Below are 27,701 nucleotides of genomic sequence, written 5' to 3'. Positions count from 1 at the left end.
TCTCCTTAAGGCATTTCAAAAGTGTGACAAAAGACTGTGAATTGATCCCCAAGTTTTAAACAAATGAGAGAAAAGTTAAGCACTTTAGTGGCTTTATTAATGTTAATTTAAAAAAAAAAAAGCTATTTTTTTAGGTTGTTAAAAAATGGATTGTTAGGGTTTTTGAAAAGGATTGCCTGGTTAGAAAGAGATTAGAAAGTCAGTCTCAGGCAGCAGTGTATAGAGATACAGAACACTTCACCTAGAGGGAAAAAAAAAGCCAGCGCACCCCCTTCATCTCCATTGTGTTATTCCTTAATGCTTCACTTGGCAGGACAAAGGAAGTCTGATGTCTCAGAGGTGAGTTGCAAAGTGGCCAAACCACTCTTCAATGCACTATAGCTTGACATAATATTTGCTGCCAGCTTTTTGTTTAAAAATGCCATCAGTTTAACATTAACTGAAAAAGTAATTATTCTCCAGTTTCACTGAGCTATTAAGGGAAAAAAAAGTTCATTGAAACGCTAGGAGATGAAATACAGTGCTTTCAGGACCTGTTGGAAGCCTTTCAACATTTGAGCAGAAAAAAGCATAAATTTATTTTTTAAGAAGGAGATTTAGGAACTTTACTGAATGGAAAGTGAGAAAATTAATCTAAATCTCGGGAAAGATAGTTCGGATCAACAAAATTCTTCAAACCCTGCTTTAATCATTTTCTTTCTATATATTCCAGACACTCCATGTCATTTATTACTAAGGAATCCTTGGTTTAGGGACATGCACACATGTACTTAAATCAAAGAAACTTCAAATTAGTTTCAACTATGAAATGCTATAAATTACATTAATGACAAAACATCTCTTTATATCCAGTCACCAAATGTTATCAAGCATATAATAAGCCCGGAAAGGGTAAGAGTGTGTGGGCACAGAAGGGAGAAATGAAAGAAATAGCACAAGAGATCTCTACTTGGAATACTATTCTCAGTTTAGTTATGAAGAACAAACATATCATCCAAATAACAATTGAGGAAAGTCTTGCCAATGTGTAAAAGCTGAGTTTATATAAATTTGAGAAAAAAAGGATAAGGAGTAGAGAGATATCACAAGGTTATGGAGATTGCAGACTGCCTTCAGAGACATGAAATTTAAAAACCAGAAAATATGGGGGTGATTGGATGGCTCAGTGGGTTAAGCATCTGCCTTCAACTCAGGTAGTGATCCTGGGGTCCTAGGATCTAGCCCCACCTCAGGTATCCTGCTCAGCGGGGAGCCTGCTTCTCCTCTCCCTCTGCCGGCCCCTCTGCCTACTTGTGCTCTCTTTCTCTGTTAAATAAATAAATAAAATCTTTACCAAAAATAAATAGATAGATGATAGATAGATGATAGATAGATAGATGATAGATAGATAGATAGATAGATAGATAGATAGATAGATAGATAAAGCCGGGGACCCTGCATCTTATTTGTTAGGCAACTTTAAACAATTCTTTTCTCTGAACTACAGCTAAATAGAGCTAAAAGTGCTTTACAAAATGTAAAAGATAGCTCAAATGTTAGTGATTATTTAGAGATTACCTCCTGCAGCTTTAAGCAGAAAAGAATTCTGTTTGAGTGAATTATAAGTGTGTAACTATACATTTAATGCTAACATCTTCCTGACATTTTTTTATGAAACATTTTAATTCATGTTTCACTTCTGTGTGTTATTCAGTAATTTTAAGATGTATGATGAAAAAGAAAAGAAAAAGTTCCAACTGAAAGAATGTTGCTAAATGAATTGATAGTGATACTGCCTCATTTTTATAATTGAAGAAAAAAGGAAAAAAGAAAAACAATCTTAACACTCTTCCTTGGCTGCTTGAAAGCTAATTAAATATAAGACTGTTTAGCTACCATGGAAGATAATATTTTAATCTATTGAAAACTATTACAGTAGAAAAGTTTTAATTTAAAAGTCCAGAAAGTAGTAGTCAGCATCATAGTATTGTTTTTTATTTCTGCAGTTTTAGATTTCATTTGCTGAAAAATGAAGAAAATAAGGTATACAGTAAAAAAGAGAATATATTTCATAAGATGATTTATCTTAAAATATTTTATTGGCATAATTAGAGCAGAGAGTTTGTGAATAAGAGAGCCAGCATATACTGATGATTTTGCAGTTAGACTATTTTTAACAACTGCTATTTATTCTGGGAACACATAAAAGTAACAGATCTGAACAACACAAAGAACTTTGAAACCTTATGTGTTACAAGATAAAAATGGGAAAGGAACTAAAATATAAATGAAAATGTAATTCTTGGGGGAACCTCCCTTCCTTTGTCCAACTTTGTCCTTATATTTCACCAACCTCTTAAGGAAAAACATTTCTTTATTGCTTTCTAACCTCAACATCTTGACTTCTTGTCTTGATATTGTTTCCTAGAAGAATTAGAGGGAAAGGTAAGGATAACCATAAAATAAACTTTTCGCTAGATGTAATTATTTTCATATTTTCCATTTATAACAGAATTAATAGAAAGGCAATAAAATATAGTCATGAGACTAACACAAACACCAGCATACAAGAAGCATGGGTCAGTATACAGCAGCAAAATGCAATGTACAAATAACACCCCCAATACCATATATATTACAATCATTCCGCTCACAGGGCATGGCACTATTTCCAAGGGCAACTTGAAAATAATAGACAAAAAGCAAAGACATGCCCTGTGAAGGCCTTAAATGTGAGGATCCAGTTTCAGAGTTTTGAGAAGTAGATCCTCTTGATATCAATGGACTATTCAGGGTTGACACACTCTCAAATGCGTCTTCCAGGTCTTTCCATTTGTAGCATAGCCAAGATAGATTTCACTAATTACTTCAATTATTCACCCTTCCGCATTTCCACCTTCCCTGCCCTGTGACTTTGCAATTCCTTACACAGTAGATGATTCAATTCAGCAATAGAATCAGCTCTAGCTGCTAGAATGAGATGGAACTGACACTGTGTCTGCATGTTTCTCCTTGTTCTTTTGTGCTTCCACTTCAGCCAGTCCTTGGGTCCCAAAAGGAGGATTAACAGACTCATAGAAAAGATCCCCACTCAGGTATTCCAACCCAACCAAGCTGGCCAACCTTGGGCCCATTGCATATATGTGAGCTAAACTAGAACCTTCCTTCCTGGTCTCATCTGGATCCACCAATCCTGCAAACTAGTAAGAAAAAAAAATGTTTAAAGCCATTGAGTTTGAGTGCTTGTCACATAGCATTTTGTGTATGTGTGACAACATGGCAACTAGTATGAGGTAGTTGATCTCAAAATAGTGGTCTTTCCTATTTCTAGGGCCTCTTTAGAAAAATTCATGCTGTTAGCACATGTAAGATGACATGGAGGGGAGGGGTACCTGGGTGGCTCAGTGAGTTAAGTGTCTGCCTTTGGCTCAAGTCATGATATCAGGATCCTGGGATGGAGCCCTGCATCAAGCTCCCTGCTCAGTGGGGAGTCTGCTTCTTCCCCACCCTCTGCCCTTCCTTCCACCCTATGTTTGCTTGCTCTCTCTCTCTCTCTCTCCCCCATATAAAATAAAATCTTAAGAAAAAAAAAAAGGAATATTTGCTGGACTTTTGTTTTAAAAAAATATGAGCATGAGTCATGCTTAATCTCAAGATACAGTACAAATGTGATTGAATGAATTGATCAATCAAATGCAGAATAGAAAAGAATTAATTCTCTATTTTGCATCAATAAAAATATAAGAAAGTCTCCAATTTCCATATTCTCTGAAACAATATAATTTTTGTTGTTATGACTTTGCAAATGATATATTTATATTTATTCTGCTCATTGAATTATCTCCTCTGGGGGGGCCTGGCTGACTCAGTGGTTGAGCTTCTACCTTCAGCTCAGGGTGTGATCCCAGGGTCCCGGATCGAGTTCCACATAGGACTCCCTGCATGGAGCTTGCTTCTCCCTCTGCCTGTGTCTCTGCCTTTCTCTGTGTGTCTCTCATGAATAAATAAATAAAATTTAAAGAAAAAGAATTATCTCCTCTCTGAAAATATATTTGGAATCAAATTCATCTCTCTGTTCAATGTCTTCAGCACATCTCCATGTGTGTAAATGGATGTACAGTTTTTATTTCATAGTTGAAATATCAACCACAACCACCTGAAAATTATAAAGAGCTTTAAGATGATATAGTGATTAATTTTTCTCTTAAGAAAACTTAATGTAAACTTGTCCTTCATTTGATGGGTGGGAAAGAACAAATTGTTTCTCTCTTTTGTTCCTGCCTCCTTCAATGTCCTTTCCTTTCTTTTCATCTGTCTCTCTCTAACCAAATTTGTGAGCCAAAGTTGGCAAGCACACTCAGCAATTGTTAAGATGTCAATGTACATTTAACCCTCAAAGGAAATATCAAAAGGTTATACTAAATTTGCTACAATGACTCAATCCATATTCCTTTGGTTTAATTAGCTAAGCCCCAAGTCAGAAAGTGTAAAAAAAAGTAAAAGTATTGTTCAATTACTTTGGCAATTACTTTGCACTTGTTATCTCTCTCTCTAACACTGTCTCAAGTCTCTCTCTCTCATCCCAATCATACTCCATATTTTTTTACCTTGAATATTCTTTCTCAAATATACTTCCATACAAATTCTAATAAACATATGTAGATATGAGCCTATAGTGCATGAAGGTGCCCCTTACAGCACTTAGCACAAATGAGACTTTTAATAAGTGCTTGTTCTACTATGAATGAATGCTGTCTTGGTAGATGATTGGCCTGGAGCCAAGGTTAATACTCTCCTATTCACAAACTTCTTCAAAACATGATAAATAGCATCAAATACATCAAAGTTTTAAGGTGTTGCATCTAAAAGTGTAGTCTGTATTTGTTAAAGTCTTAGTGAAATTTCAAAACAAAACATACTAAGAGTAATAGAATCACTACTATATTTCGAAAAGGAATCTCAATGTATAGCTATGCATTCCTCAACTTTGTAAGAGCAACAAAAGAATTCCATAGACATTCTACAAAACTTTTTCTTTTGTAATATCAGCCAAATAATTTGTAATATTGATATTTTTACTTGTTTCCCCAGCAAGGTTTTGAGAACACACATCTCATCTTTCTGATCTTAAGTTCTTAAATCATAGAAGCTCTCCAACCCTGTGAAAATGTGCCAGATAGAAGACAAAATTCTATTGTGTGCTGTATGCTTAACACTGAAACTTGAAATTAATAACACCTCTACTTGAATAAAATGAAGCCTATCCAACGAAGAACACTTGAATATTATACCAACAGTGTCATGGAAACACCAAAGACCTTAGAAAAGCTAATAGGGCTAGTGCTGACAGCATAGTATCACACAGTAGCTATGAGAATCCCAAGGTTCTCATGTCATTGAAGAAGCACCTCCAGGAATACAGCTGAAATGGTCAAGTGACCAGCATTCCTTCAGGAGGTGGAGGTAAACTACCTGAAGGGTATTGAAGTTTCTCCAATTTTTACCTATATATTTCTTGTAGTTTTTCTTTCCAAATAGAAATATTCGAGTTATAGAAGAAGCAAGAATTAAGCAAGTTATTGAATGAAACCTAAGCAGATGTATTTTAGCAAACAATGGATATGTTGTTGAGATACTACTTGTAGAATCATAAAGGTTTCAAATTTTTGTTATTGCTTACTAGCTATAATCCTGTTTTTTTCCTCTTTTTAGTGGTTGCTATAAGATTTACAATATGCATCTTTATCTTCTCACAGCATAACTTTAAATAATATTCTAACACTTTGCATAGAACATAAGAATCTCATGGAATTTGACCATTCCAGCCCTCTAACTTCATCACTTGGGCTATGTTTTCATACTTTTCTTTGTATTTTAGAAAGCCCCAAATATGTTGTTACTCTCTTTATTTTTAAATCCACTTTATAAAGACATTTTAAAAACAAAAGAGTATTTTATATTTACCTATACAGCTACCATTTCTGTCATTCTTCATTCACCTATACAGAATTAATTTTTCATCCAGTATGATTTCCCTTTAGCCTGAAGAACTTCCTGTAACATTTCTTACAGGGCTAGTCAATTGGTGGCTGGTTCTCTCAGTTCTCTTTTGAAAATGTCTTTATTTCACCTTCAGTTTTTTTTTTCACCTTCAGTGTTGAAGAATATTTTTGATAGATATAGAATTCTAGGTTGAGAGGGTCTTTTGCTCTTGTTGTTTTTCAGTACTTTAAAAATGTATTGTTTTCTAGCTTTCATTGTTTCTGACCAAAATTTAGCAACACTTCTTATCTTTGTTTTTCTTTGATCTCTGTTTCAAGAATTTCTCGTTATAGTCAGTTTTCCATAGTTTGGTTACAATACACATGGATGTGTTTTCCTTCGTGTTTATCTTGCTTGGTGTTTGCAGAGTTCCTTGGAACTACAGACTATATTTCTTCTTCAGAAAATAATATCATGAGGAGCTGAGGTATTAACAATAGTGGGAAGCTATTATGACTCCTATGGCTGTAGAGATAGTGGAAAGAAGTAGTATTTCTAGAAGCAGAATCAGAGTGGGGTTTCCTGGAAGGAACAGGGCTCATCAAAGAAGAATAACTGTGAGAGAAATACTTTGGTTTATCCACACCTCCTACTCTCTACTCTGCCAGTACCTCCTATATGCTGAACTTACCCAGAAGTCAGACAGCAAGAGAGCCTGAGGAAGTGTTTAGCCCTACCCTGCAGAATATGAGAAAATTGGAAACAGAGCTGAGAGCAGATTAGTAGCTGACCCTCACAGAAGGGTTTTGTTCTCTTCCTCACTCTGGAATTCATATCACTTAGAAGAGAACTTGGGCATGTTGTTGATGAATTAATGAATGAGTGAGTGTATAGATGAATGAATACAAGATAATGTCACAACTCATGTTTTATTAGTGAGGAAATTGAAGCAGATGCTTCACAATACTCAAGAAGTTAGTGGAAGAATTAGGACTTAAAATTAGGTTCTCTGACTAATATTTCAACATAGCAACTGCCTCTAATTTCTGTAAATTGAATTGTACTCTGAATGTCTATGAGAACACTTGTAAAGACACTCTGTGTGGACTCTTTCTGTAAAACTGAAAATCCTTCACTTAGGTAGATTTTTTTTTCCTAGATCTTTGTTAGGTAGATTTTTCAAGTTTCAGTTTCTCTCCAAGCTTCCTGGATTATTCCTATCACTATGAGGTTTTATATAACAACGCTATTTTAAAAGTACAGAGTATTCCAAAAGAGTAGCTGTATTTCATTTTGGTAAAAGAATCAGCACAATGTGAAGTAAAGAACTTGGCTTTTGATATCAGGTAGGATTAAATTCTGATCCAGGATTTGCAACTTAATAGCTGTTGACCTTACACAAAACATTTAACTTCGTTGGTCCCTGGTATCTTCTCTGTAAATTGAGGACAATATCTACTCCAATCACAGAACTATAAGAGCAAAATTCAGTGATGCATATGCTGTGGAAATACATGTGCTACCATGGTTAGCTGTGAATCAGCCTTTCTGCAGATCAGTGTTTATTGCTCAGATAAAATCCAGTTCCATGGTTGTGATAGGTGGGAGTGACTACAGATAGGAGTATAGGTTGGAAAGTAAGAGGCCGAGACAATAAAGACTTCATTGTCATATGAGAGTGAGTGAAAACAATAATGCTAATAGCAGATAAAAGCCCTGCAAAAGGTTGATAGGAGTCAGTAAGAAAGCACCTGAGATCAATTTATCCCTATCTTGTATTTCCTACACTAATCATTTTCTTTGGTGAGGACAATCAAGTAATTTTTAACCAGGCTAGCATCACAGTAAGAAAACTATCGAGATACTTCTAATGTGTATTCTTGGTACCACTAAAGCTACATGGCTTTTTAAACAGTTTTCTTGAGATATAATTAACCTGTTGCACAATTCACCCATTTAAATTCCCAATTCCATGGCTGGCTTTTAGTGGACACACTAAGTTGTGCATCTGTCACCACAATCAGTTTTAGAATATTCTCATTACCTCAAAAAGAAATCTTATACGTTCTTTAGCCATGACTCTGGGCAACCCCTCCTCCATTTTATGTCTCTATAGATTTGCCTATTCAGAACATTGCACATAAATGGAATTGTACAGCCTTATAGTGTTTTGCATCTGCTTCCTTTCACTTAGCATGACGTATTTGAGGTGCCCCATGCTGTAGCACGTGCCAGTACTTCATTTACTTTCATAGTTGAATTGGCTATATATTTTTTAAGCATTCCACCTCAGTGCTGCTTGAATTGCCACTGGATTTACCTATACTAACATCTGAGTATTAAAGATGAAAAGAATCTTGAAGATCATTAATTCTACAACCTTTTAAATTTGAAGAAAGGGAAGTTTGGATTGTTTGAGTGTCTAGCGTTACACTTTTACCTGTGTCCAGCTTCTGCCCCATTATTCAACAAGGCTGGCATCCTATAGGATCTACTCCAAAATAATAGTAATATTTTGGATAGTATCATTTTCAGATAGCACATGGTCTATGAAATGCTTTTATATACATGAACTCATAGTCTGAACACAAAATGTGTTCTGGTAAATAGTAAGAGTGCTGGATACTTGAAGCATACATTACTGATCAAAATCATCAGATAAAAATTGGACATATCCTAAAAGGGCTCCCCAAATAGCCTTTGGAAATGACAAATGTAAAATGCTGGCAGAGTCTCACTAACTAGGTAGTGAATTCCAAATACTGTGACTTTCTGTTCTTACAATGCATAAAAACAACAGATGTAAAAACCTAAGACCATCTTGATGGCAATGAAGAGCATGTCTATGTTGACAAAGTGGTTCTGCTTCAGAGCTGTTAGAACGTAGATGCTCTGAGCTAAAACATGTCTTCTCCTTTCCTCTCCAAAACATGTCATAAATTTTCTGGGACCTTTTATACCAAAGCAACCCAGAATGTATATTTATACGCAATTTCAGAAGATTGAAATGTAGTAATTTAATATCAGTACTAATGGAATATAGTTTAAATCAAATGCTATTGGTTCTGTTATTTAGTTCAAAATGAGTAACCTTAGTTTGAATAATAGTGAAGGCCTTTCAAACCCAAAGCTTAAAATCTTATTTCCTTCCTTAAACTTCATGTTTTCTTCAGTGCAATATTTGCATGACTTATTATGCCATCACTGAGCTGCGCCCTGACCTCATTAACATTCTTATCTCTCTGAAAAAAATGTTGTAAGAGATCTGTCTGGTTATTATCTCTGCCACCTTCGATTTAAAGTTTGGCTATTTTTTCCAAAGATATCTGCCTTAAAATATCTAAGGCTTATAGACCTCAGCTACTTCCCCAAATGTGCTGGGTTCTGATGTTAGAGATCCACTCAATGTTTTCTTTTTCATACTTCATGATTCTTCACACAGGAAATGGCCCAAAGCAATAACTGTGTTTAAAAAACAAAACAAAACCAAAAACCCAAAAACTAACCCATAAAATTGTAGAGCCATAACAGTAGGATATACAATAGGATATAGTAGAGAAGAGGTCCTGGTTTATTCCTCTGTTTTGATATGTGTGAAATTGATTTTTGCAAAGAGAAAATTGTCAGATTATTATATTATTTATGGAATGTTTGGTATACTAATTATGGATTTGAAAATTAAATGGTTGCATTTTCAAATAATAGAGCAGCATGGAAACTGTGAAATGATGAAAAGCCATATACTAAACAATTTTTAAGATATATCAGGAAACAATTTCTTAAGTAATAATTTATGATTGAAATATTACTTCTAATTATATGTTTTATGAGCTCTTCAATTGTATAGTAATGATCCAGCAGCTCTGCTCTCTCCCAAATAGCTCCATTTCTACTCTAACTTATAAGAAATAATGTGAAGTCTTTTTTTTAATAACGTTTAATCTTTTTTATTTAAATTCAACTTGCCAACATATAGTATAATGCCCAGTGCTCATCACATCACATGCCCTCCTTAATGCCCATCACCAGTTATCCCACCCCTTCACTCCTCTCCCCTCCAGAGACCCAGTTTGTTTCCCAGAGTTAACAGTCTCTCATGTTTTGCCTTCCCCTCTAATTTTTCCCCATTCAGTTTCCCCTCCTTCCCTTATCGTCTCTTGCACTATTTCTTATATTCCACATATGGTGAAACCATATGATAATTGTCTTTTTCTGATTAACTTATTTCACTCAGCATAATACCCTCCAGTTCCATCCACATCAATGTAAATAGTAGATATTCATCCTTTCTGATGCTTGACTAATATTCCATTAATAACATGAAAACTTAATGAGGATTTAAAACACCATTTGGTTTCAGAATTTATCTTGCTCATGGAGTACTTATAACTCAACCAAAATGTTTAGTTCCCTTTACAACATTGCATATCAATGTGATAAGCCAACATGTAGGTAGGTTGTAGAATGGTTTGCACAGACATTGTTGCATCAAACGCACACACCTCTGCACACACACGCTTGTGTATCTGTGTAAATGTGTATGCATCAGTATCCATATTCGTATCCATATCTTCAATTTATCTTCTATCTATTGGGCTGACAAAACAGAGGAAAACATCCATGTTTGAATTTCATTATTCTACTTTTGGGTGCCTGGGGATGGAGACAACCTAGCCTGGGAGTAAAACAACTAGGAGTTGTTTTCAATATCTGTTCTCTCCTTTTTCCTCATTAATAAACCCTGACTTTCCTATAGGCATATGTCTACTCAGCATAAAGACTGTATCTGTTTTTTTTTTCCTTGAAATCAATAGCAGTAATGTTTACAACTGCCAAAACCTGTGCTCTGAAAAAAGGAATATGCTCTTTCTTTCCTTTTTTCTTTCCTGTTGGCAGGAACACGTTTGCAATGGAAGAGATGGAGCGCTCCTTCCTATTGCAGCATGGACATTATGTCTGAAGAGGTAAAGCAACAAAAGTTGAGGTTCCTGATGACTATGGAGCTTCCATACCTATGTTGGACCAACTAGAGTTGTGAGTAAACAAATATTGCCCCTTCACATCTAGTTGTTCAAATTTGGGGAGTCTTCCATAAATGCTTATTGGAAAGCATAATCCTCTTTCATCTTTATGACTTAATTCCAGTACATTTAATTTCTCACCCAGGCTTTTATAATGATCTCAAAATTGCTCTTTCTATATCCAGTTCCTTCCTTCTGCTAGTGTCTTCTATATGTTGTCTTCAAAATAAACTATGTAAATTATGCACCTGGTCATAGAAAATAAGTAACAGGGTCAGGATTCTAACTCACTCTGTCTTGATACAGAGTTATATACCTTAGAAACATGGTGGATGGCCAGGAAAAGAAATAGTAGATCCACTTAGAAGAGGTACATGCTAAGATCAAGTGGCAGATTAGAGGTAAAATAAATAAAATCTTTAGGGAAAAAATGGAGGCTTAACCAATGGAGCCACCAGTTATTTATTTATTTGAGTGAGAAAGTGAGCAAGAGAGAAGAGAGCACACACTAGGGGAGGGGCAGAGTAAGAGGGAGGAGCAGACTCCCCACTGAGCAGGGAACCGGGTGAGGTACTCAGTCTCAGGGCCCTGGGATCATGACCTGAGCTGAAGGCAGATGCTTAACCAACTAAGCCACCCACATGCCCAAGCATCCAAATCTTGATTTAGGCTCAGGTCATGATCTTGAGATTGTGGGATTGAGCCCCACTTTGGGCTCCACACTCAGCAGGGAGTCTGCTTGAGATTCTCTCTCTCCCTCTCTGCTTACCCCTGCTTATGCACACACATTCTCTCACATTCTCTCTCTCTCTAAAAAATAAATAAAATCTTAAAAGAAAAAGAATATAAGATATGAAAAGTAAATAATATTTCCAGCACCCCAAAACACTTCCTGTATAAAGCTATCTCTGACTAACATGCACCTATGCAAAACATTCTCCTGCTATAGAAGCTCTATGATGAGCAATAATTTTTGTTCAATTATTACCATGGTTTGCTCACATGTGCTGATCTTGTCTATTTTACTTACTTGAAAATTCCGTACCTCTCTGTAACAATCCACAATGTAGCAATATATTAAAGAAAACACTAAATGAATATCCTTAATTGAATTTATTATCTTATAATTGATGTGGAGTTTTTTTGTTTGTTTGTTTGTTTGTTTTTATGGGGATGCCTGGATGGCGTTGTCAGATGTTGAGCATCTGCCTTGGGCTCAGGGTGTGATTCCGTGGTCTGGGATCAAGTCACACATCAGGCTCCTTGCTAGAAGCCTGCTTCTCCCTCTGTCTGTGTCTCTTCCTCTCTCTTTCTGTGTCTCTCATGAATAAATAAATAAATAATCTTTAAAAAATGACATTTTTTTTCTGAAGAGAAAGCTCTTGATTAAAGATATTAAATAACTCAAATCCAGTTCAGCGATAGGAATAGATAACAGAATTTTGATTCTTACATCTGGTTTTTTTTTTGTTTGTTTTTTGTTTTGTTTTGTACAGATCCTAAAGGTAACTCCAATTAAATAACTTTATTAACTGAACTTGACTTCCAGCCTAGATTACATAGGAATACTCTATAATCACAAATGAGAAATCACCCTAGAGCTTTTTGTAGTCTTACAATCAAAACTCAAGTGAAGCCAAATCAGATAAAGCAAAATGGTTGCCTTCAGAGTGAAGAAAGACAAAGCACTGCTTTTATATAAATGAAACACCATCTGTATTAAAACATATAATGCACAGGAAGATAGTAGTAAATTAGAAAAGCTGTGCACTTCAAAATGCTTAGTCTAGTTATAAATATTCTTTAAAACAGAATTTGATGATCAAAACATTTTCTTACCAAGTACATCTTTACAATCCATTGTCTGAAAATACTTTATTTAACTAGTTTGTGGCCTTTTATTCTGGAGGTGTGTAACATTAATTCTTATCCACTTGCTTTTAATTTACCACAACGATCTGACTGCCTAATACCTCTGAACTATGACAGTGGCGTCCTCTTTGAAAAGACCAAGCCACCATTAGAAATGGGTCATGAAGCAAAAGTCATTAACTCATTTTAAAAAGGGCAGAGCCCAACAAAGCATTACTGACAAACTTCCTTCCCTGTGTCCATTTGTCTTTATTAAATATCACATTTAATATCTTCCTCCATGCATGAGATAGCCTTTGAAACATCTTCCCATGAAAAAATTAAAAACCATTAGAAATTAAATTTACTTTCAGGTTTTTACTTTGAAAGAGCAACATAATTCTCTTATGCAATATTAAATAGAAAAATAAGTATTAACAATTCCCAGTAATAAATGTAATGATTCCAAAGTTGCTAGCTTGAAAACATCCATGGACTCTTAAAAGAGAAAAATTCAATTAATAGAGGCAATGATGAAAAACAGACAGATCAAGGTAGGGTCTTTTATTTTTTACCTTGATGTTGGATGCAAAAAGACAACATGGGATAGATTTTCTCCACACACCAAATGAAAGGCTTGTGAAAAATTAATATTAACAAAATAACAAAAATGATACAGAATGATATTGCTATCTCTACGTGGGTAGACTTCCTGTACTAACCTTTCAAGATTCATTTTAGAATGAGCTTCAGTCTTCAATATTGAAGGGGAAATTTCTTATAATGAGGAAGGATGATATATGTTCTATAAACTACCTTCTTGGTTGGAGGAACACTGCTAGAGTCAATCTTTGCATCTGTTTTCCTCTGTTCTATCCCAGAAAATACAAATTTTATGAATTTTCTCTCCTCTGAGATGTCAGTTATAGACGCATTGCAAAATGAGGCAGGTGTCATTTCTGGTGACAGCAATGTGCAGACACACAAAACAGCTACTTTGGAACTTTCATAACAGGCGGGAGAAAGGTTATATGAACTAAAAGTCTGTGTTTCTGTCCTACGGCTGACCCCAGGGAAAGAAACCAAGTACTGGCACCTTTGGTTATCTAATTAAAAAAAAAAATCTGTTTTGTTTTACTTATAATGAAATCCTATAACCCCAGATGTATTTATAAACAAAACAAGAAAAATGCAAACATTCAAATATTTAGGAGTACATGCAAGGCAATCTGTTTTCATCTAAAGCAGATATAATGCTGTTTTATAGGCAAAGCAAAGCACATAATTCTACCAGTTTAAAAAAAAAAAAAACCTGAGTTTTTGCCTTTTATTCGTGCCATATTTTATTCTTGATTATAACCTATCTTTACTTCTTCCTCCTCCTCCCTTTCTTCTTTTGCTTACTTACTATCTTCATTTTTTATCTCTTTTTCTTCCTTTTCTTTTTTTTTTTAAGATTTTATTTATTTATTCATGAGAGACAGAGAGAGGCAGAGGGAGAAGCATGCAGGGAGCCTGATGTGGGATTCGATCCCGGGACTCGATCCCGGGACTCCAGGATCACGCCCTGAGCCAAAGGCAGACGCTCAACCCCTGAGCCACCCAGACAGCCCTCCTTTGTTTTTCAGTTAGGACGATAGCTGCCCTTGAACAACACAGGAGTTAGAGATGCTGTTCCCTCGTCCCCACCCCCATGCAGTAAAAAACCTGCATATAACTTTTGACTCTCCCTAAACTTAACTATTAATAGACTACTGTTGACTGGAAGCCTTACTGATCAATAAAGTTGATTAACACGTGTCTTGTACGCTCTGTGTATTGTATACTGTTTTAGTACAATACGGTAAGCTAGTGAAAAGAAAATGTTAAGAAACTTAAGAAAGAGAAAACATGTTCACAGTAGTATACTAATGGGGAAAAAATACACATATAAGTCAACCTGTAGTTCAAACTAATGTTGTTCAAGGATCAACAAACATAGTCACATTATTATTATTATTATTATTATTATTATTATTTAGGGAGAGAGAAAAAGAGAGGCAGGGGAGCAGCAGAGGGAACCGGAGAGAGTCTTAAGCAGACTCCAAACCCAGCACAGAGCCCTACATGGGGCTCGATCTCATGACCCTGAGATCATAACCCAAGCTGAAATCAAGAGTCACATACTTAACCAATGGAACCACCCAGATGCTCCCATAGTCACATACTTTTTAATTCTTACTTTCCAGTTACAATAGGTATTAGATATTCTGTAGCAAATCAGCTCAGAGCCTCTATACTTCTCATAATAATCACTCCACACATGGATCTCAAGGTTTATTTTCTAGAGCTGCTGCATCACATCCACCTGCTTCCTACCCTACAGCTGCCCTCTCCAGTCCAGTGACTCTCACATCAAGTATAGTCCTGCCCCTGCTGATGCTCCTGGGTCCTTATCTGGACTCACATGTGCCACCATTGGTTGTTGCTAAATTCTTTTTGTCTGTATGGTGTCTGACTCTCTTGATGTAGTTCCATTGCAGTGTTGACTCCTGTCAACTCTCTCTGAATTGTAAGAAAATGCCCAGCTTTCTTTGATACCAATTTGCCTGGTGTATATTTTCCAACCGTCTTTTTTCAGGGAGTATTTTCGGTTTTTGTTTGTCTTTTCCAGACAACATAATTCTTCATCCAATTATGGACTCTTGGTCTTTTAATTATAAGTTTACTCTGTGTTTTAATGGATGTAGTTATTACAAAATTAGATCCTATTTCTGCTATCTTAAACTACATTTTCAATTTAAATGTAAATTGTAATTATCGTTCAATTAAGACTTCTTTCTGCCATCTTGTGTTTTCATTCATTCTTCCCCTTCTATACCTTCCCCCCATCTTTTCTCCTTTCAATAGAATAAAATTTTCTCCTTCCTGGTTAAAAGTTATATATTCTGTATTTATAATTTTGACTGTTATCTTTATCCTAAGACTTATACTCTTTTTTATGGATTTCCTAAATTATAAATATTGATACCTTCTTCCTAACACAATAAAAACTGGATGATTTCTAATATTTTTTGTCTTGCCTCTCACTATTCTGTTATTATTACTTAGAATTTCAGTTTTAGATTGTTGTCAGTATACTCTTCCTTTTTTAATTCTTACTTTTATTTACCTAACATAAAAATAATCTTAACCAAGATAATTCTTCCTGCTTACTTTCCATTTCTTTCAGCATCTCATAGTTTTGTTCTTCAAAAGGTATTTTATTGTATTATTTTTAAAAGGTTTTATTTATTTATTCATGAGAGACAGAGAGAGAGAGAGAGAGAGAGGCAGAGACACAGGCAGAGGGAGAAGTAGGCTCCATGCAGGGAGCCCAATGGGGGACTCGATCCGGGGTCTCCAGGATCACACCCTGGGCTGAAGGCAGATGCTTAACCACTGAGCCACCCAGGCATCCCTTTTGAATACTTTAAAAATAATATTATGTTGTCTTACTATTTTGTTTGCTATTGAAAAGTCTATTGCTAATCTTATTTTTGTTTCTTTGCAGATAACTTATTTTTTTAAAGATTTTATTTTTTTAAGTAATCTCTATAGCCTATGTAGGTTCGAGCTTACAATCCTGAGATCAAAAGTCACATGTTCCACTGACTGAGTAAGTCAGGCACCCTACCAGTAATCTATTCTGCTGAAATTCTTTCCATTCTCTTTTGCTTTTGAATTCTTCATTTTCATAATATCTAGGTTTGACTTTTTCCTTTTTCTCCATTTGGCTTCTTATCAGCCCTATCAATTTAAAATCTTTCAACTTTATTTTTTTTAAGTTATATATTTTTTAAAGACTTTATTTATTTACTCATGAGAGACAGAGAGAGAGAGAGAGAGAGAGAGAGAGAGAGGGAGAGAGACAGGCAGAGGGAGAAGCAGGCTCCATGCAAGGAGCCCGATGTGAGACTCCATCCCGGGTCTCCAGGATCAGGCCCTGGGCTGAAGGTGGCGCAAAACCTCTGAGCCACCCGGGCTGCCCTCAACTTTAATTTTGAAAAATATCTTCACATGTTTTCTTTTGTCATTTCTCTCTCCTTTGGGAACTCATCCAAAATTTCACTTATTCTCTACATCTTTTAATTTTTCTTTTATATTTTCTCTTTATTCTTACCTGTAGTTTACCTTCAAGAGTTTCTAATATGATCTTTAAGCTCACTTATTTGCTCTGCTATATACTCATCAAAGTTATTTGTCCCATGTATTGTGTTCTTTATAACAGTTATTATGTTTTCTTACCTAATATTTCCCCTGAATTCTATTTTATGGTTTCTTGTTCTTGTTTCATATTGGTAATAACTTATTGTCTTAATTATATTATCAGTTAAAAAACTCTTGGTTTACCTACTCTAATAATTCTCATTTATGGAGTAGAGTGTCTATTTCTTTATTTTTTTTTATTTGAGCTTATAAATGCATGCAATGTGTAAGGCCAGGCCATATTCTGTGCTAGTCTTAAGTAAGAGTGAGATCAGACAGCCTAATACCATCCATCAGTAACATCAGTGACTGTTTACTAGACAGTCCTTCAGATCAGGTTTATGCTTTAAAACTTGAGATGCAACCCCACAGCGAGATGGTAGTCTCCCTAGGATCTAGTCTGCCAGGCCTGAGGGTAGTTAGCAGGAAGTGAGAGGAGGGAATGTCTTGGGGACACAGTTATTGTAAACTTAACAATGTTTAAAAATCCTCCATCTCAGCAGAAGTTTTGATCTGCCTTGATATAACTTCAGGATATATGTGTAGGAATGTGGGTTGTTGCTAATTTCTGCCACTACATGAGAAAAAAAAAAGAAGTTTTTCTTTTACAACTCATTCCTTATAACCAAACTATAAGGATTAAAAGATAATCCATGTAAAGTGCTAAGCATTTCGATCTGTAACATAGTAAGTTATCAATAAAGATTAGCTATTATCATTTGATTCACTCAAGGTCCTTCCATGAAAAAAAAAGGGAAATTGATTAGATTAATTTTTGGTATTCTCAAATCCCCTTTCCATCTTTTCAGCAACTTCTCTGTGTTTTCATGGGACTCTAGACACTTTATCTCAGAGGAGAAAATAATCTGATAAAAAAGATTAAATTTATATAAAGGTGTGTATGAAAATGACTCAATAAATTGTCTTTGTTCATATAGTCAGTGCTAATCCAAAGGAGAAAATACCTAACACTGGAATTTCAAGCAAAATTTCAAATGAGCTACTGGAAATAGTTTTGGGCAAGATGGCCTGTTGGGACTCACACAAGAAATTTTACCACTTAAGATATCTGCTTATGCATTTATTCATTTAGTTGAAAATATTTACTGAATTCCTGCTGTATCAAATATCCTATCAGGGGTGTGGAAATATAAAGATTTGTATTACTTATTCCTGTCCCCAAACATGCTTATAATGTAATAGAGCAGATAATAACATCTTGTACTGCTTTAACATACATTATCTTGTTTACTTATAACACTTACTTGTGATGAAGGTTGCAAATTTTGTTAACAATTTGCATATTTGGAGAAATTATGGAGTTACCTCAGGTCACACAGGAAGAAGTAAAGTCTGGACTCGAAAGTGGTTTTCCTGAATAAAAGTTCTTTTTATTTTCTCTCTCCTTGTATACCACAATCCCTCTACAACTAGAATCTAAATAAGTATCATAAATAACAAAGTAGTAAAGACATTTAGATGAGGGCAAAATTAGTTTCTGTAATTAATTAGCAATGGTTTCATATGTATTTTTCAGTATTCGGGGACTCAAAGGATGAATTGGATGTTGATAGTGGAAGGGGTAGGAAGGACATTCCAGACTGGGACTTGACAGCAGAGATGGGAAAGAACAGATCGTATCTGGAAAGCCAAAGGTCCTGACTAACTGAAACACAGGACATACGAAAGAGGCGATTTTGATAAGATTTCAAAGATAGATTGGAGCCAGATTACAGAGAATTGAAAGTGTGCGCTTTTCTCTACAAGCCAATAGTTCTCAGCCCTGGCTGAATATCAGAATCAATTTTATAGCTTTTTTGAAATGCCCATGCTCTGGCAAATCTCCCAGAGATTCTATTCATTAGTTCTCAGGGGGCATAGATATCTGCATATTTTAGAACTCGCCTATTGACTCTGCTCTATCGGCATAGCAGAGATCGGTGACATGGGCACCTCAGAGGGGTACACTCTACGTGCTGTCTGTGGATGGTGCTGGTCTTCAAACTTACCATCCGTGCTGAGCACTGAGAATGGGAGTGTAAAAACTGTAGGACAATTTAATAGAGTTATTTCTGTTACAGCCTATAACTTAAAAAGTGATGCTGTACTTTGTCCCTTTCTTATTCTTGTATAATTCACCTTGTTGTATTTTATAAAGTTATTTCTTCTTACAAATTGGAAATTAAAAAGAGAAACAAAACCGGCCTTCAATGCAGACAATTTAAGATGTGTTGCTCTGAGCCACAGTGTCTGCTGTGAATATGAAACAGTGTTTTGAAAGTGGTGCTTTCCCGTTAATGACGCTTGCCATATTGGACAGAGGAGAGTGAGGGCAAGTAAGGCCAAATGATAGGATGTACTTGGACTCGGTTAGGCCAATGGTAATAGGAAGAAGAGGGAAAGGAGTCAGAAATATACTAAGAAGAAAAATTCAAAATAGCCTAATTTAGGATAAAATAAATGATCAAATATAAACTGTTTCTGATATTTCATGTTTGAGAGACAGAAAAATTAAGTGCTATTATTAAGAGATGTGGATATTAGTAAGAAAATTTGGGGAGAGGAGTGCAGGGTGTGTGTGTGTGTGTATGTGTGTGTGGCAAGGGGATAATGATTTTTGTTGTAGAGCATGTTGATTTTAAAATGTTTGAAACAAATCAAATGACAATGTCCCCAAGCCAGTTGAAAATACAGGCCTGGAACTTGTTAGAGAGCTAGACGTTGGGGATAAATCATCATCGTCATCATCATCATCATCATCATCATCATCATCATCATCACAGTATCTAACAACCAGTGGAGCATTGTTCCAAGAAGCCTGAATATACAAGGGCATAAACATATGTTACTGTCAGTGCCCACCAGCAGGCTTTAGACCATGTGTAGGGGTTGGGGATGGGTGGGGACAGTGGGATCTCTGGGGGAGAGATGACAGAAAGAAAAGAAGGAGTTTAAGGAAAAAACTCTTTTGAACCACCCATATTTTGCAGATTTCAAGTGAAGAAGAACAGCAACAGGGATATTGAAAAGATAGGAATGTGTTAAGAAATTGATTTTCTCTTAAAGTCAAGAAGAGAAGAAATTTAGAGGGACGAAAAGGATGACAAATATTGCTGAATTCTACAGGGAAACTGAAGACAATGAGAAGCACGGCAAGGCATTTGGATTTAGTGAACATGAATAAACAAAAAGCGTGAAGAAATCAGTTTTGTTATGATAGAGTAAATTTAAGATATAGAGCAATAAATAATTATATTTGGAAAGCAAGTGGAGGCAATGAATATAAATTCTTCTTTCATAAATATTATCAAAGGAATGAAGGGGAAAGATAGAATTAAAGCTTAAGAGGGTAGAGGGAGAAAAGGGCAATATTTGAAGAGTGAATGCTGAGAATTTTCCAGGATTGTTGAAAGACATCAACTAATAGATGAGAGAATCACAAGATGAGAATCACAAGAAATTACAAACAATTTAAAAAATCCGCACTTTACTGAAACTGTGTAGTATCAAATACATGGAACTCTTAAAAGCAGACAGAGATAAAAGATCACAGGTAAACACTGTATAAACCAAAAACAAATTTCTCAGAAATTCTAGGAGCTGGAAAATAATGGATTGTATTCTCAAATTGTTAAAACTCAGAAATCCATATCCAGCAAAAATCCTTTAATAGGAATGAAGGTACAGTAAAGATTTTCAGATAGTGTGGAGAGAGCTCGCCACTAAAGAAAGTTTTCCTGGTAGAAGGAAAATGATTCCGATTGGAAAGCTGTGGTTACAGAAAGGAATAAAAAACATAATACTGGTATATATGTAGAATATTTATATAAACATCAACTATATAAAACTATAATTATGTCAGTTGGAGTTTAAAATACAGAGAGAGCAATTAACATACAGCACATCAGTCACAAAGGGGGAAAAGTAGTTGACGTGTTTTATGGTCCTTGCAAAAAAAAAAAAAAAAAAAAGACTGTGGAGGGGCCAGGGCTTCTTAATGTTCTAGAAAGGCCATCATTACCATGGTGGAGTCAAGGCGTAGGTAAAGCCAGTAGGACACTAATGCCTGGAAGAAGAAATGTTAACATCACCTTGAAAGTGAACAGAGGATGGGATCCCTGGATGGCTCAGCGGTTTAACGCCTGCCTTTGGCCCAGGGTGTGATCCTGGAGTCTGGGGATGGAGTCCCACATCAAGTACTCTGCATGAAGCCTGCTTCTCCCTCTGCCTTTCTCTCTCTGTGTGTCTCTCATGAACAAATAAATTTTTTAAAAAATCTTTAAAAAAGAAAGTGAGCAGAGGAACTTGTTAGTAAAAGAAGTAACAAGTCCTGAGGAAGATCTATCATGGCCAAAGGGATTTATATCTATTATCTTAAAAATATTTATTTATTTCTGCCTACTATAGGGCTTTTATTATTACCTCTATTTCACCTCTCTGTGTGATGTGAGCTAACTTGTCCTGAGGAAGAGTAAGTTGCAAAGTAGGAATTGGTACATCCTGATACACCATCATCCCTTCTAGAAAGGAGGCTGCGTTGGGGATGAGGAAAGAGATCCATGTTCACCATTCCTTGGGTATTGGGAGGCTTGGGCTTGCAGAGTGTGGCTGCCTCTGTTTCTTCTGGGCCTCAGGAATATGAAAGCCAAATGTGTGAGGACAGAACACTTCTGAGGCTTTGGTAAGTTGTGAGAAAGGCCCGTTCTCTGTAATCCATTGATCATCTTGATTAATCATTTTTCCTCTCAGATAAAATCCACGTCTATCACATACTCTTATATAGACTGCATTGCCCAAAATTTCTCCCCTCATTTGATTTCTAAAGTGGCCACAATCTTATATACTCCCTTCCTTTGTTGTTTTTTCTTAGAAACTACATATTCCTGGGTTTTTTTGTGTTTAACCTTATAGTCACTTGCTTCATGTTTATTCTCTTTTTCCCTCTCTCTTTGTCTTCCTTCTCCAAGCAAGTAAGACTTTGCTGTTGTTTACAAAAATTGCTATTTAACCAAAAGTCTAGGGTATTACTCTACAACATCTACAAGTCCTCAGGAATTTACTAGAAATATGCCAACAATTAAATGACACTTTATTTCTTGGCAAAAGTAGAGGCTCCTGCTGCCCAAGCTCAGTCTGGCAGACAGAGGCAGGATTTTTAAATGACCACTGCCAGCCTCTCTCTCTGATGGATACAACTCAGCCAATATACCAGGAATATGATCATCCCAATTAAAGTCCACGTCTTATTATAATATCAGCCCATCAATGACAATCCTCCACACAATTCTTTCTCAAGAAAGGAAAAAAAAAGGTAAAAATTATACGTCCATTAAAAGAGGTAAGACATGGAGATATAGCTACCAAAATATATTCAGAGTGTATGTTTTAGGAAATATGCTTAATTACCCAGTGTTTTAATTACCGTGAGTTTGGACCTTCAAACCAAAAACTCATAATCTAATTAAGGAAGTCCATCATATAGACAGAGCATAAAGCAACATGCAATTAACATTTCCTAAAAATGAAGCCAATCCAAGAACATTTTGATTTACTCTAATTATACTGTTAATCCTGTACCTAATGCCTTTGCATTAAAAAGAAAAAAGTCTTTTAAAGGTCTTCCTCCAAATTGCAATAGGCTTATATTTCTCCCACTGTAGCTGCTTGTAATGTACTTAAAAGGGAGAATAACAAAGAATTATCAATCCATGGATATTATAAAGTATAGATGACATAAATCTGGCTCTCAGTGTTCCCCCAAGAACAGTTTGCAAAAATCATACTACAAAGAGTTTTAAGGATAGCACTTTGATCAATCTGCTTCATTCATCAGCATGTACTTTAAAGAAATGTCTTAGAAAGAGCCAGGAGCCAATATTCCTGAATTCCTAAATATAGGCTTGCTCTTGGCACCTGATGTTGAGTCTTACTACAACGCTATGAGCTCACTAACCCTTCACGCAGCATATCTTTCTAAGCACGGTAGTGAGTACTTTCCCGAACAGTATATACTCTAGTATATAAGTGACAGTGTGGAAAGTTGATGAGTTGTGTGTGACTCCTGGTGTTCAAAGATTCTAAAAGCAAAGGCATTACTTTCTAAATTCTGAAGATTCAAAATGAATAAAGTGGAAGAGAACTTGAGGATATCACCTAACTGGGTCATTTTTATGAATGAGGAATCTAACACTCAGGGAGCCTAAATGGTTTTGCCTATTCCTATAACAAATCCTGCACTACATGGGAGGAAAATCAGCTCTAGTGACCTCTAAATGTTTCAAGTCAGAAAGATCTGCTTTATTTATTTTTTTAAAAATTTATTCATTTATTTATTTGAGAGAGAGAGAGAGAGCATGTGTGCATGAGCAGTGGGGCCCATGGTTTGGCAGAAGGAGAGGAAGGAGGAGTGAAGCAGACTCCCTGCTGAGCACAGAACCCAACACTGCTGGGCTGGTACTCAGGATCCTGAGATTATGACCTGAGCAGAAATCAAGAGTCAGATGCTTAATCGACTGAGCCACCCAGGTTCCCCAGAAAGATCTAGTTTTAAAACTGACTTTTGCATTTAACATGTGAACATGAGCAAGTTACTTCCTTGACCCTTGGTTTTTTTTCATCTTTAAAATGGAAATGGTAAAGGCACATCCATCAGATGTGAAGATCAAATAAAATAACACATGGGGAATATTTGATGTTCCCACTGTTCCAAGCTGCACCCCGCATTTCATGTTTTTCCTTCCAATGTCATACTCTAAGGTGGTTACTGAGGAGCAAAATGTGAGGTAAAAATTTGTCAGATACTTGATCAAGAAGCAAACTAGAGGAGGAGAATTTCATAAACTTAAAATCATAAGTTTGACATTTTGTAATGCATTCAAATTGGCTTTTCATATGAGCGTACAGTTGGTGCTTCGTACTACACTTCACGTTTTTAGTGAAATAAGAGGAAAACTTATATTCCCAAATACAAATGTCTTATCAGTTCATGAGATGAGAATAGGATAACTAGTTTCTTTGGACATTAACCAAGAACCATACTAAATAAGTAAACAGAAGTTTGGACCCTAAGTTAGAAGAAAAACAAAATAATTTTTTAGTTTCTGATTATCCTACATCTGTCTGATACCTTAAGGAATATATATAAACATATATATGATACTTTAAGATCATAAGTTAATTAGATCTGCTGTGTATTACATAGCCTGAAAAAAGACCATATAAAAGATAATAAAAATAGAAATCTAACAATGGGACACAAGATAAATATCTAATTGATTATTAATTCATTTATTAATTTTTAATATGTATTTATCAAGTCCCTTCTTTGTGCCATAATTGTCCAAGTTTGGGGACTATAAAAATGAATAAAATATAATGTTTTAATAAAATATAGATATTTTCCTGGTGAGCCTTCTGTGCTATAGTCTTTCTGCCAATATTTCAATGCCACTGTCAAAGTTCATACAAATCAGAACATATTTTAAAAAGAAAATAAATACTCATATTTTCACACCCAAACTCCAACAAATATCATTTCTCTAGTATAGGGGTTTTCAAATGTCTTGAGTTAATAGTCTTTCACAATAAATTATTCACAAAAATTATTAACATAAAAATTTCTTTTGTAACTAAAATATTATTTCAGAGTCTCAGTTTTGGTACATATATTTTCCATAATTATAGTCATAGAGTGCATGTAATTTTGTGTCACTTGTTATACACCTAGTGTTTTATTCCAAATATGTCTCCAAGTGATAAATTACTGTTCTTTTTTTATTAAAGTCTGCACTATAATCAATTTGAATAGTTATTTACTTAAGATCTCCTTATTATTGAATATTTAGAATTCTGCTTTTTAATTATAATGAACAATGTAACTGTACAGAGTTTTAAAATGAGCCTATTTTAGACATAATTTCACTGAGATCCTCAAATAATAGTGATCATATTCCAAAATAAGGTGCAAGAAACCAAAAATGACTTACCAGCAAAGTGCCAAAGAGATTGGAAGGTGAATTTTTGGAAGTGGAAAGAGCTGCCATGAGCTGTCATCTTCCCGCAGTGCATGAATGAGGGTGAGAGTGTTTTCTCCTCACCTTAAGCCATGGAAAGGGCCTGAAGAGCTTGCTATGCGGTCCCTGGTGTTTGGGATCCAGTGGCCTGATCCGACTCAGATGTGAACAATCAAAAATACAGGAGACTATGACTGGCAAGGAAAGGTTCTTGCATTGCTGGGTAAAGGATATGTGAGAATTATCTTAAGTGCTCTCTAGAGAATGTCAAAAAGAGAAAGACTGCTGGATGCTTCAAAGGTTAAGAAAATAATCAGCAATCTGTCATTTAAAAAAAAATAAAGATGCTTCACTAATATCAAGAGAAATATAAATAAGAGACCTTTAGATGTAAGGGGGTCTTCCAAGAAGCCACATGAATACTCACCATGGGATGTGCCAATTGAATGCCTGCCAAGGCCAAGGAGCATCTATGTATTCTCATAACAGTACCAGTCAAGGAAGACATTTTGTACCCCCCTTCTTTTTTTAAGATTGTATTTATTTATTCATGAAAGGCACAGAGAGAGAGGCAGAGATAGAGGCAGAGGGAGAAGCAGGAGCCCTGCAGGAAGCCTGAGGCAGGACGCAATCCCAGGACCCTGGGATCATGACCTAAGCAAAAGGTAGACGCTCAACCACTGAGCCATCCAGGTATCCCTTACTCCCCTTTTTAAGTGAAAGGTAATGTGTGGACAGGAGAGGAAAACTAGATGTGAAAAGAGGGAAAGAAAGAAGAAATCTGACATGCTCTTTACTTTCCATACTCAGGACTGAGATCGGAGAGAAAAGGAATAATAGTTTTGAATAAATATAAAGTTGTAATTTTATAAAATAAAATGTGAAAAATTTTTAAAATATAATTTTGAAATTATTTTTATTTGTTTTTGTAAAGTCAGTGGGACTTCATTATCTAAGAATGGCTGGGAAATCGAGGGACCTGAGCTGATTGCCCTCCAAGAACATGGCAAAAATTAGTCTCACAGAACGGATTCAATAATTTGATATCTGATTATAACCCATGAACCTTGCTCCTCCAAAATAACAGACTATAATAAAAATTGTTTTGCAATTAAATTTTACTTTCTTTTTGTATGTCTCATTTGGATAAATTTTCACAAATAAGACTGCTGAGGATTTCATGTAAGTGCCATAGTTGCTTAATCAAACCCTATTTGTGACCACTCTGGGTGTTTTATTTATTTTTATAATCATGATCAATGACATTGAAATAACCATAATTTTATAAGATAGATATTTCATAATTTTGAATTATAAACTTAAAATAAATACCAATTATGAGGTATATGGGCCAGTGGCTGTGAATTATTTTTGCTCTTGATATGTATTACCAAACTGCTTTCTAAAGAGATTGCACAATGCTTATTCACTATCGGTGGCATAAGAGCATGTCTTTTTACAAAAATTAGATGCTATTTGTTTTTTTTTTTTTAATTTTATTTATTTATGATGGTCATACAGAGAGAAAGAGAGAGAGGCAGAGACATAGGCAGAGGGAAAAGCAGGCTCCATGCACCGGGAGCCTGATGTGGGATTCGATCCCCGGTCTCCTGGATCGCGCCCTGGGCCAAAGGCAGGCGCCAAACCGCTGCGCCACCCAGGGATCCCTAGATGCTATTTGTTAAAATGCAAGATTAAATGCAGGATTAATAAATATAAAATAATATCTATCTTTTAAAGTTGAATCTTTTTAATTTTGACAAAATATTCTCCCATACATTTACCACTTATAATTTCTTCTCTGTGGAATGGTTTATAGTTTTGCCAATTCATCCCAATGGCATTTTCTGATGACAGGATGCTCATGTGTCACATCAGCCTCTCCAGTTGCATTTCTGCCAGCAGAAAGGAAAGGGTATTCTGTGACCCAGCAATTGCACTACTGGGTATTTACCCCAGAGATACAGCTGCAGTGAAATGACAGGACACTTGCACCCCAATGTTCATAGCAGCAATGTCCACAATAGCCAAACTGTGGAAGGAGCCACGATGTCCTTCTACAGATGAATGGATAAAGAAGATGTGGGATATATATATATATATATATATATATATATATATATATGAGAGAGAGAGAGAATAGAATAGTACTCAGACATCAGAAAGGGTGAATACCTACCATTTATATTGACAAAGATGGAACTGGAGGGTATTATTTGAGTGACATAAGCCAATCGGAGAAAGACAATTATCTATGGTTTCACTCATATGTGGAATATAAGTAATAGTGAAAGGGACTATGAGGGAAGGGGGAAAATTGAGTGGGGAAAAATTAGAGAGGAAGACAAATCATGAGAGACTCCTAACTCTGGGAAACAAAGGGTTGCAGAAGGAGAGGTGGGTGGGGGATGGAGTAACTGGGTGACGGACATTAAGGAGGACTGATGATGAGATGAGCATGGGTGTTATACTATATGTTGGTAAGTTGAATTTAAATTTTAAAAAAAAATTTAAAAAAGAAGGAAAGGTATTGTAGGGGGTAAGATAATAATATATATTTGTAGAAATGCCACTGTCCTAGCACTAGTACTTAGTGCTTAGTGAAAGACAACAGAATTTTTAGAAAGAT

The sequence above is a fragment of the Vulpes vulpes genome, chromosome 7 (genome assembly GCF_048418805.1).
Source record: "Vulpes vulpes isolate BD-2025 chromosome 7, VulVul3, whole genome shotgun sequence".
In the NCBI taxonomy this organism is placed as follows: domain Eukaryota; kingdom Metazoa; phylum Chordata; class Mammalia; order Carnivora; family Canidae; genus Vulpes; species Vulpes vulpes.
The sequence above is the reverse complement of the archived record's forward strand: the minus strand, read 5'-3'. Positions refer to the sequence as shown.